General features: G+C 44.1%; 1 protein-coding gene across 7 annotated transcripts in view; it reads right to left on the reverse strand.

Moving 5' to 3' along the window:
* Window positions 1-12,288, reverse strand: part of CADPS (calcium dependent secretion activator) — a 202,290-nt gene that overhangs the window by 111,746 nt on the left and 78,256 nt on the right. The gene's annotated exons all lie outside the window — the stretch shown is intronic.

A 12,288-nucleotide genomic window follows, 5' to 3' on the forward strand; every position in this document is an offset into this window, starting at 1 on the left:
CTACTATTTGTAGCCTGTGAGTCATTTCCTGGCTTGGAAAGGAGTGCTATGGAGGCTGAATTATCCACAGCCTCTAGACATGCATGTGTCTAGAGGACACCTACAAGTTTCTGCAATCACAGGTTGCCAAATGCACAGAAAACATGAACTCATTCCATGTGGGACCCTGCCAAGAATGTGCCATGAGCAACACCTCTGAGTGATGTGGTGAAACACACACTGCAACCCAGAATGCTGCAAACCAGATGAGAGACTATGTCATAACTCACTAACCACTTCTATTCACCCTCACTCTGTTAATGACTCACTTTAGGCTGTCCTCAAACTAGATCCTCTGCTGAAGAAAGGCAGCTCCCTTGAAACATCAGAACATGTGATCCAGTGACTAGATGTTCCTTAAAGATGAACACCAAGCAGCAGGCTTAGCTTTTGGAAAATTATCAGTAAAAATAACTCCCTTCTTCTTGTGCTCTAGGAGTATGGGTTAATGTTTTGCTCTCCACTGAGCAAATCTCATCCAACTGAGCACAGCAGATGAGCGTGTTCAGCACAAAGCTGAACTTGGGTTCTTCATCAACTTTGTTCTGAAGCTTCCTCTCCTGGTATAACTATTTCATGTCTTTCATTTTTTATGATGCATCAAACTGCCACCAGTAGCAGACAGCAGAGGTTTGGCTTAAATTATCTACAGCACTATAGTCCAGACAGGTCTTTTATATAATATCTTTTTCATGTGTGAGCCATCAGTTACCTAATAAATGTTTTAAGGGTAAGAAGCAAGAAACAACTTAATTTTCTAATCACAGTTCCAGGTCACAGGTTATGTTTTCTCTCAAAAACTGTGTTGTCACTAGGAGAGAAAGTAGGAAGATTATCTTGCTTTGGGTAAGAGGCAAAAGTAAGAAAATATCCAACCTTACACTGTGTATTTTGACAGCATCTGCTTTATAGAACTCGTATCTCTGTTTACTATTAAAAAGCTCTTATTTGCTGAAGCATTCCCAGACCATATGTTATCAACAAATGTTACTAACCAAATACAAACAGTAATTTTCATTAGGTTTCCTTCATGGGAACAACATAAACCACAAAGAGAATAAATGTTTCAAATGACAGCAAACATACACAGCAAACCCTTGACAACACTGGTGCTTACATATTCATAGCCCCAAAAGCCTGAAAAGATCCGAGCCAACAAATGGAGACCATCAAAAGTTGAGTTTTGTGCTGGTTGAAGCCTGTGGTGATGTCATTAGTTTCCATAGTGATGCTCAGCATAAGGCCATAATTCATGCCACTGAAACATCATTTGTATTCAATCTGAGTACCCAGTTTATCTGGGCTGTGTATTCAATTATTGTTCAGAAAATTAGCTCTGGACAGTAGCTAGGTATTAGCATCTTCTGAGGGACTAACAGCTTAATGGTTTCATTTCCATATTTAATCATTAAGCAGGTTATCACTGCAGGAGCTCATTTGTTGGGAAAGTGCACTGGGATCCATTGTGGACAAATGCCATGCTATTTTGTCCCCCTACCACAGAACTCATGCTGACACTTCAAAGCTATAAAACATCTGCAAATGCAAACAAGTGTCATTCTGGCCAAAAGGATACACAGATGGATACATATGGATGTACAAACACCATAAAAAAGGTACACAAGCATAACAACTCTGACAGTACTTCCTCAATCAGGACTAATTATCTGAATCCTGCCTGAAACCCTCAGCTCAGCATTTCTTATTGGCCAGTGCATCCCAAGGTTTGGAACTGATAAAGAAATGCTGCTGTGCATAGAGAATTTACTAGAATCATCATCCTATTTATGGTATCTGTGCTGTTCCAGTGCTATCACCAGGATCTACTTTTGTCTCCAGGGTTTCTATTTAGGCTTCAAACTCAGGATAAGCAGCTTAACTCTTCTGGCAGCAAAGTGCCAGAGGTTGAGATATGCCCCAGGTGCTAACTTGACAGATGCTGGCCCTTGTTTTACCTTCTACAAGCATAATAAGGAGATCACCACTGCAGACTTCTAAAAAGCAGATATAGTGATTATAAAGTTAATTACCACATAGCTAAAAAGACAAAAACATTAAAACACTGTGGCACTGCTATGTTAAAATTCATGATTGAAGTACTATTTGGGATATGAATAAGGCTTCTAAAGTGCAGATATAGCAATTATAATGACCACATAGCTGAAAAGACAAAAACATTGAAACACTGTGGCACTGCTATGCTAAAATTCATGTTTGAAACACTACGTGGGATGTGAATAAGGCTTGATCAAAATCCTGCAAAGATTCCTGTCCTGACTGCCCCCATGTATCACATGAAACCAGGCAGGAGGGTCTCTGACTTCAGCTGTTTTCCTTCACAATATCCCACTTACATGACTAAGAATTTTCTCAGCTGTCCTTGAGAGACACTGATTAAGGAATTTCTGTTCAACTCCAGTATGCTAAGTTCCTCTAAAGAAAAATTTAGCACCTGTGATCTTCCTAAAAGCAAACATATATATTTAATACCCAGGAAAATTCATTAACTTCCTTCATTCATATACTGTGCTCAGTCTGCTCAGCCCCTGCCTAATTTAAAACAGTCACCCTTCTCCCATCAGTGCTCTTGTAACTTGATGTAGCCAGAACACTGATGCCTGAGATTTCTATAAATAATGAACAAGTGTAAGTGCTGTGTAGCTGGGCCATGAATCAGCCCTGCTAACCAGGCTAACAGGAGCAGCTGCAGAGCCATGTGCCTTCCACGGGGGTGACATTTAAACGTCATCCACAACTGCTTCTCATGGGCTCCAAGAGTACCAGAGGGTATCTTCTACCCCTCTCCAGCTTGCATGGGATAAACTAAAAAATCAAAAAATGAAAGTAAAAATGTGCACTAAAGGAGAGCTATGCTGTCCCCTCAGTGGGCTCATCCAGGTGTGCAGGATGCTCAATGGACATGGCAGTTTCCTGGGACAGGTCTCTGCCAGAGATGCTGCCATTCTGCCTTGTTCCCATAAACTCACCACTTAAGTAAAAAAGTATTGCAGAATAATATCCCTACATGTTGGCCAGATTTTCAGGAGTTTATTGAGCCACCTGCTCAGTATAGTTTTCCCAAATTAACTAACTCAACAGCAGCACCTGTCCCCTCCCAAGACAGGAACCCGTCCTTGGGAAGGTAGGACATGGCAGCTGCTTCCCTCCCTGCAGGGTCACAAAACAGCAGCAGCATCACCCACCCTCCTGCACAGCCACCTGGCTGTGTACAAGGGCACAGAGGTAAAGCTGAAATCCAGCTGTTGAATATATGTGACCATGTCCTCATCTCATCTCTTCTGGCATGTCTGTGCCCCTCCTGGTGTACCTGTATCTAGGTCTCTGAAGTGAGCTGGCTGGTGAACAGAAGCTCATCAAAAGAGCAGCATAGACAGTAGCTTGACAGACACTGCTTGAGCCTGATGACAGCATCACCTTGTGTGCTGTGGTGCTTTTAACCCAGCCTTGGTTTCCCAGCTTCCAGGTGCCCAGTCATGGTCCCTGGTGGATCTGGATCCTGCTCTGAGATCCTGTTCAGATCCCACTTCATCACTGCAGTCTGAAATGCTACATACAGTCTCAATTTAGTTCTTCCAGAAGTCTTGTCTAAAAGTGATGGTTTTATTACTTTAGCACACTCCTCCCCTCCCAGAAGAGACCTTTAAATCTTGAGCCATAAATCATGTATGCCCATGCTTGAGCACTGGAAAAACAAGAGTTAGAGCAGAAGCACACCAGGCACTGAGCTAACCTACCTTCATGCAGCTGATGGAGTAGTGCACCTTTTCCTCTAATGTAATGCTAAGCTATATTTCTTTTCTACACATTCCTAAAGACACAAGTGAGGAGGAAAATAAACAGGTTTACAGTACCTGAAACAGTTAACTATATATGAACAAGCACACAGGATAGCTTTTCACTATATTCTCTAATGTTTTATCTATATCAGCCATTCAAAAACATGAATTAGAGGTTGATGAGCACAATTATCAGTGATCTATCTGCACTGTGCTAGCAGGGATGTGGCAGAACAAATCTGTCTGTGACATGTGGCAGAGGCAGATGATCACACCTGCACCAGGTGGGTCACAAAGCCATAATAAAGAGAAGCAGTGAATCCCAAAGCCTTTGAGAAAATATGTACTTTTTGCAGCTCTTGTGGGTAATGGCAATGGATAATAGGTCTTTTGTTTGTGTCTTTGGGATTTGAAAAAAGCAAAAGGAGCAGAAGAATTCCAGCTTTTTTTAGGCACTCCATGAAAACCCACAGGCTGGGCCACACACCTGGAGACCTGTGGGATGCACACACAACTCCACAGACACAAATCTGTTTCAGCAGAATGCCATAAACAACTGCCAGTTTGGGGATGCTGTGCTTGGGACAGCTACAAACTAGTTTGTTATTTCCTGAAGCAGGAATACAAACCTCTGTTGAAAACCCACAAATTTAGGGGACTCTACTACCATGCACATGTGCCTCAGTCACCTGCTTTGGAGTCCTGCTATTGCAATAAGGAGAGATCTAATTAAGTCAGTAGAGTGAGGCCTTAATTTGCCTCATCCCAATTTAGAGGCAGCAAGCAGATGAAATGATGCCTGACAGAAAGGGCCCCTGTCTTTCCACTGAGAAGGGTGTGCTGGGGTTACTGCTGCAGATTCAGAAAAAAGATTTGAAATTAAAATCTCAAAGAACACATACAGATGCATATACATTGCTCATACAAAACCATCCTGGGCTAGGAAATACCACTCAGGTGCTAAGAAAGGCACCTTTCCATTCTGCCTGTAGAAATGCACTGAGAATGGTTTGCATCCATAATACATCTTGATATTCAAAGGCTGCTGGAATCCTCTGGGATTCCTCCCACGGTAAAAACTGATGTGTTTACTCACCTTCAAAACAGGATAACCAAAGACATCAGACACAGATTGACAACACAGCCTATTTTTGTTTACATTTGTTTCCTCCCCTCCCTTTCAGCTGCCAGAACAGCCTTTCAGTCCCATCCCCTCGGAACAAGCTGAGCTGAAGTGGGAGTGACAGCACAAACAGATCTGATTCCTCCTAGACTTTCCCGCACAGACTTTGCAGTGATTCAAAATGTGCTTTCACTGACACAGCTCCTGTGCAGGTGCTGACAAATCAGCATTCCTGCAGGCACTGGCTGGCAGAGGTGGCTGCTACAGCCTTCCCTGGAGCCAAGGTACACTGAGTGAGGCCACAGCTCTGCACGCAGCACTGCTGTCTGCTCTGATGGGATAACCCAGGGATGCTCTGAGTGAATCCTTCATTTCCCATGGCACCCTAATTCCTGCTGAGCATATAACACTCCCTCTGCTAAAATAGAGCACCACTGGTAAATATTTTGCTTACAAAAAGGGCATTTATTTTCCCAAAAACACCACTGGTGTTATTCCAAAGGTGAGCAGAGAAGTGTGTCGCAAAGGACTGGACCCCTGCAGCAGCTAAGGAGGTGTTCCAACCTCCAGCATTTCATGGTCTGTCCCTTTTCTGTTTCCACAGATCTAAGACACAATGTATGTGTCACACACACAGGCACCATCTTGCTGAACATCCTGCAGACAGCAGTTCCAGACCATCTCTCCCTCCAGGAGCTGCAACTCCCACATCCTCAAACTGGCTACGGCACACGACGCTGCCGGCTGAGAGAGAAATATGTCTTGGAGAGCATCACATCTGTGCCTGAGTGTGCAAGGCACAGAAGGAACAGGGTAAAGCTGACAGAGACTGCAGCAAAGCAAAGCCTGCAAAGGTCTGCTCTTGATCTGCTCGTGGCTCACACACAATCCCCGTGGATCCCGTTCCAGCACAGGGCACTGCAGCCAAGAGGAGCTGCTGAGGCCGACAGCACAGCTTTAGGAACCCAAAAAGGGATGATCTTGGCTATGCAGAAAATACAGCTCCATTTGTGGCTCCTGAGAATGACTGATACACTGGGGAAGTGTCATGAGGAAGGCAGAAGGGATGGGAGGTGGATTTAAAATCACATAATAGCTATTTATGGCCACGAGATGGCATTCCTGCCCCAGAGATGTCCCTCTGCCATGCCTGCACCAGGACCACGCACCCCTCCCAGACTGCTGCACCCCAGGCTGCACTCTGCTGCAGAAATCCCTCCACTGGTTTGGAGGTGAAATTGGGGCAGTGCTACTCACCACAATCTTTTGGGTAATAACAGGGAAAATTTAAAAAAAAGGAAAAAAAAAAAAGCATGATTACTTTCCATGATTTAAATGATGACTGCTTTTCAAATGCCCTGTGCTCTTGTTTAATACTATCACAATTAGAGGAGAAAAACTCAGCAGGGGGAAATGAAAATGAAAGCCCAGGCTGTTTTACTGGGAGGTCTGAACTGAAAGAAAAATTGCTTTTACAAGGGCTGCCTGCTGTATGTGCTCCATGAGTGAATCTGCTTTGGATACAGAGTTTACAGCTTCATTCATTAAATGCCTGTGTGCATTTACCGTCTGTGCTGTGACCACTTCTTGAATAGTGTGACTCCAATACCACACACATGCTAATCAAAGCTTCCTTTGGCCAAAGATGCTCCACTGAACCAGCCACAGAGCTGCTCCCTTCACAGAATGACCAAATATGATTAATCACTTCTATCAGAGGTTGCCACCCTGGAAGAAAATACAAATGCAGAGGACTGCCATTGGTTAAGACCTGGTCATGATTTTGGACTTAATAAGGCCATACCCTGCCAGATTTACATAAACTTAGTATCTCACAAATACAGACCATGGAAAGGGAGACAGAAATCCTCTGCCTGAAAATACAGGCAGTCTAGTCTAAACCTTTATAAAACTTAGTAAAGAGTAGAGAAATATTTTCTAAATGTAAACGGCAGAAAACACAAGGTACTAAGAGGGACCAATCTGATTTTTACTTATGTCTCAACATATGTTATATTCTTATAGGGGCTTCCAAACTCCCCCTTTTATAGCAAGTACCCTTCCAAAATCAGCTAAAAGGAGGAACAAGAAGGCTGAGACCATCTCTTGTACCACCACTCACATTTTTGCTGTCCTATATTTTTCTAAGCCAGGACCCAGGATTTGAGGAAGCTCAAATCCAGCCATACACCTGGGTTTGCCTTGCCCAACTTCTGACTGCTAGGAACCAAAGTTCACACTAGTATCTTCTGGGTCAGTGGGGATGAGCAGACAATTCCAGAAGGTGATGTCCAGCCAGCCATCTGCAAGCTCCTCTCTCCATGAGTGTGCCTTGTCCAGTGTAACAGTCCAGCACGTTCCTCCATTTAATTCTTTTACACTTAGTTCTGTGGTTTGTTGAGAGACACAGCACATTCACAAAGCCAGTACATTAATTTCACAAAAAGGACACTTAAAATGTTGAAAAATCACTGACAAGGTTGCTCCTCTCATTTCACTATTCCAGAGCTTTGTCCAGACAGGAGCAGGGACAATACAAATTCTTTAAAGCATGTCCTCTTATCCTCCTACACTGCTTTGCAGCAATAGCAGCACCCCTCATTAAATAATAATGTGCACTACTTGTACACAGCACTTAATAAATAAACCAACAACTGGGCCCTTTCACATGTCTCATCCCTCGCCTTCCCCCGGCAAATGATTTGCTGAACTTACACTAAGGCATGGCTTAATTTATTTTTTTTTCAGCACACCAACTATGAACAATAAGCATCATGACTGAGTGCAAACCAGAACTCACATTCTGCAGTCCTCCTCTTAATGAAGCACTATTTCAGATCACTGAGTCTCAGTCTCTTTCAATGTCCTTTTGGCTGTTCCTATCCCCATTTTAAGGCTGCAAGCACAGGAGTGATGAAGCAGACGGGTGTCGATGAAAATCGCCTTGGGCATCATCACACCTTCTGGAATACTTAAATTTGAATGTATGTGCTATCACAGGAATACATAATTCCCAAGTGCATGGGAACACTCAAGAATTAGACAGCTGGCGAGAAAAGCAAGACATTCATCTGTGAAAGAGAAGGTGCATGAGCTCAACCCTTACTAGACACCAGAGAATCCAAGAGGGCAATGCTATGTATGCTCCAACAGGGAAAACCCAGCCAGAGCTTGCACTTACCTGATAATGGAAGAAACTAATAACAAGGGGTAAGTGTAAATATACAAGCCTTCATTATTCTTTAACACAGTTTCTAGTGTGGTACAGGAGAGCAGGGACTGAACATAAGACCTTTGGAAAAGGGCCCACCTGGGATCACCAACCACAGTGCCAGCAGAGTATTCAGGAGGCTCCTCCACAGCAGTGTGGCTGTCTGGGTGGCACTCAGGGTAAGGGAATCCCTACAGGGTCTTGCCTTTATTCTGGAGAAAACCTCAGTTGCTTAATCTAAAGCAGAATTTTTGTACCCCGGTGGATGAGCTGGGTAAGAATCAATCCTGCAGAACAGCTGTGAGGGAGCATCAGAAAAGGTTCAGAATTCCTAATTAAAAAGGATAGTAAATCACTTGCATGAAGACTCCCATAATAGATCACATACTTGCACTCAGGCAATAACTTTTTAGTGCAGTTTTTGCTGTGCTTAATGATTTGTCCACAGCCTCCACTTTCAGAAATAGGAACATCACAGCATAAATCTCAGGAGCATTAAGGAAATACTGTCACACAAAAGGGGACTTGAAGAGCAGGTGAAACCAAGCTAATAGCAGAACCCTTCAGGTGCAAAGTCATGCACAGTCTCATCTGAAAACTGTCTCCCAGGCATGCTAAATAGCTAAGTGAAGAAAACTTGTGTCAGAGATTTGGACATCACTTCATACCCGTCAGCCTCAGACACAGTTTCTGTCCCTGTCATTTCCACCTCTTAGCCCAGCAGCATCATGGGCTCAGGGCATTTGCACCATGCTCACAGAGAACAAAGCTGAAGGTCTCTCCTGGAAGACATTTCCCCAGCAGATGCCTTGGGGCAGACTGACCCTCTGCTCAGAGCCTCACCCCAGGAACAGGACTCACAAACAATGGTGTCTGATGTTTGCTGTACCCAGTCACCTGCTCTAACACATTACTAAGGTTCCCAGAGATTTCCTAAGGAGAAAGAGCTGCAAACATCTGCACAGCTGTGAAATGGAGTCATGTGACTGGAAAAGCAATCCAATCAGTGTGGGTAATTAAGACAGCTTACATTTAATGCTGAAGGCAATTAGAAGAGTGAGAAGGAGAAAAAAAAAAATCAAGAAAAAGCAGTTATTTCCTAAAATTTCCTTTTGCTTTGTTTCTTACTCAGCATCATGAATTTTGCTTTCACAGGCCTTAGCTAAGCATGCAAATCTAAATAAAAATTTTTACTTAAAGCTGTGTAACCACACAGGACCTGTGTCTGAGCTTTGCCATGTCTGGAAAAGACCTACCAGGCCTGGCAACAGCAGCTGAACTGAGGGATGCAAATCAAGAATTCAACTCTACTCTCACTCACATCAACACAAACCCCTTTAGTTTAGCAGATTAGTTACATGGAATATGGAATATTCATTTGGAATTTATGCATCTCTGAAGGACTTTTCTCATTTTACCACAGGAGAGTGGCAGGAAAACACTGACTGCAACAGAGCACTCCTATCACAGTCCTCTCTGTGCAAAGCCACTGGGCATCACTTCAAACTCCAGGGCCTGAATGAAAAGACCAGTTTTTCCCCTTTTGCAGACAGAGAAAGCATCTCCACTTGCCAGCCTCCCTTCCCACAGGGCTTCTCCCCTTGCTGCTCAGTGCCCATCTCCCAGAAGCAGAAGGTGACTAAACAGCACTGCAGAAGGATGCTGTGCAGGTCCTGTCCCTCTTCACAGTCAGGCAGAGGCTCTGATGGATGTGGCACACCAATTTGAAACAAAAACTCTGGCTGAGTGATAAGCTTGGAGGTTTGGTGCAGGGATCTGAACAAGGGCAGCCTGTCACAGCAGAGATAAGCAGCAGAGCTGTCAGAGCACCTTGAAACAAATCAGGGAGCAGCATCAGAGCAAGCACAAAGATAAAACCAGACACCCCTGTCTCCCTGGAACGTGGCTAAGGAAAAGGAGATGGGAGAGGTTTAGAAGTTTACCAAAGACATTACTTTATCAGGAGTGAATTTATGGAAAGGGCAGAAGGCTCAAGCCCTTGGTCATGACAAATGAAACACGTGACATGGAGTCAGAGGAGAGCCACTGAGTGTCCTTTCTCCAGCACTGCCCTACAGCACATGCTGAAAGTAAACTACATGGAAAAAATCCCAAGCAATGAAGAGTGGTCTTTCCTCTTTTAAAAAACAACCAACTCTATCCTCACCTCTCATTCTCTGAGCTACTGCAAAACCCTTGCACTAGGACTGAAGAAACTGCTCTGCAAGAGGGATATATATATAACCTCAAAAGGAAAACACTTCCAGGGGAGCAGCCCACACCCCTGTCCCTTCCAGACATGTCAAATCACAGACAGGTTGGCTAGATTTTCCCCCACCAGTATTTACTGCTTTTACCCCAAATGGTTCAGCTCAGTTCAATGCAGGGACACACAATTTTCACTACTGTGATAGAGGGAGAATGAGACTTGCCAAAATAAGTCCAAAATAAATCCAGAATCTAAAGCATTTATTCACAAGGCATACAGGTCCTTGCTGTTGTTTGGGTCTCTTTTCTTTTGTTCTGCTCACGTCAGAGGAAGGTGATGTAAGATGCTGACCATGAGCACTGCCACAAGCACAGGTCACTGTTTAAATGTATCCAGCAGCTTCTCTAGAGACTGTAGGACAGGGGGGTTGTTGTGGCTGGATCTTTTGGGCTATTCCCAAACCCCTTGACAACCCTATTCCCAGGCTGCACAAACAGCAGCACTACTACCATGGCTCCTGAAAGGGCATTTTGGAGACATGCAAAGGGCAGACCAGAGGCCAGCATCCAGGGAAAGGGGGGAGGTATAAACCCTACAGCCATCTGCAAGAATACAGTTCCAACACAAAAAGCAGTAAAATACTTCTCACACTGGGATTTGAGATATCTTTTAGAGGCATCTACATGTTAGGGCATAATACACAAAAGCTTTTTCTTACACAACTCATTAAAAGCACTACTAATAAAACACTGCAAGGCTGATCTGAAATGAACTATTGCAGGTCTGGATTTCTCTAGAATTGTGCCATCCCCTGCATCTGGACTGAGGCAGATAATCCTTACATGAAGGGATTTGGCTTAAAATGTCAGGAATCCAACATGAAGTCTGAGAAGAAATAGAAGACCAGTATTTACTGTTGTCCCAAAATCCATACTCTTTGCACACAACTCATCTGATTGCTGGGTATGTGTGGCTGCTAACCCTGCTGCTGCCCTGCCTCTCTCAAGATCTACAAAAGGGATCCAAGCTCCAAAGTCACTAAGATGCTTCCTTCTCAAAAACTGCTGGTTTGCACCACAAGGATGAAAGAAGAATCTCTTCCACACAGACCTGGACCAGTGCTTTTGGAAATCCTCCCCTGGCTGGTGAACAGCTTTTTGCCATTAGAGATGTGGAAGTTAGGCTGGAATCCCTGGCATGGCACTGAGCTGAAGAACAGCCACCATCATCAGTGTGCTGTGACTTGGGTGCACTAGCTGAGGGCTGGCATTTCAAGGACACATGAGAATATAGAGAACAACTCCATGAGTTTGGTGAAAAGATGTCCTACAAGGTTGAGTGGCCCCTAACAACCTCCACCCCAGGACACAGGGTTGTTATAGAAAAGAAAAGTCTTCCAGTGAATCTTACTGTTCAAATGTAATTTGTCTCCCCTGATGCTCATGAGAAATTTAGCCTTTTGTAGCCTGTAGAGCCTCCAGACAACAGCAAAGCTGAATTTCAAACAGTTTCAAGGCTGGCAGTTTAAAAATGCTGCCAGTTTCCAGAACTGTATTCACTGTATATTCTGAGCACAGGTGCTTGACCTGCATTTTTTGAGCCTCTGAGATATGAAACTTCTGGGATGTGCAGAGGCAACTTGCTTCAGTGTTTACAGTTTCATAGTGCTGAGGCTCAAAATCCCCATTCTTCACCCCTAGGCCAGGCAGCATTCCCTGCCAAAGCACAGAAATCCTGGGATGCTGGGCAGAGCAGTCCCTCATGCCTTCACTGAGCTTCTTCCTTTCTTTAGGGGTGGTCTGCTTATTACAAAAAGCACAGAAGCAAACACAGTGTGAATGACCTGGGTGAGACTGATCTCAGCATCTAAGCTCACACCTCAGAAGGCTGTTTTGCCTGGCCATAAATC

The sequence above is a fragment of the Erithacus rubecula genome (genome assembly GCF_903797595.1).
Source record: "Erithacus rubecula genome assembly, chromosome: 13".
Taxonomy (NCBI): domain Eukaryota; kingdom Metazoa; phylum Chordata; class Aves; order Passeriformes; family Muscicapidae; genus Erithacus; species Erithacus rubecula.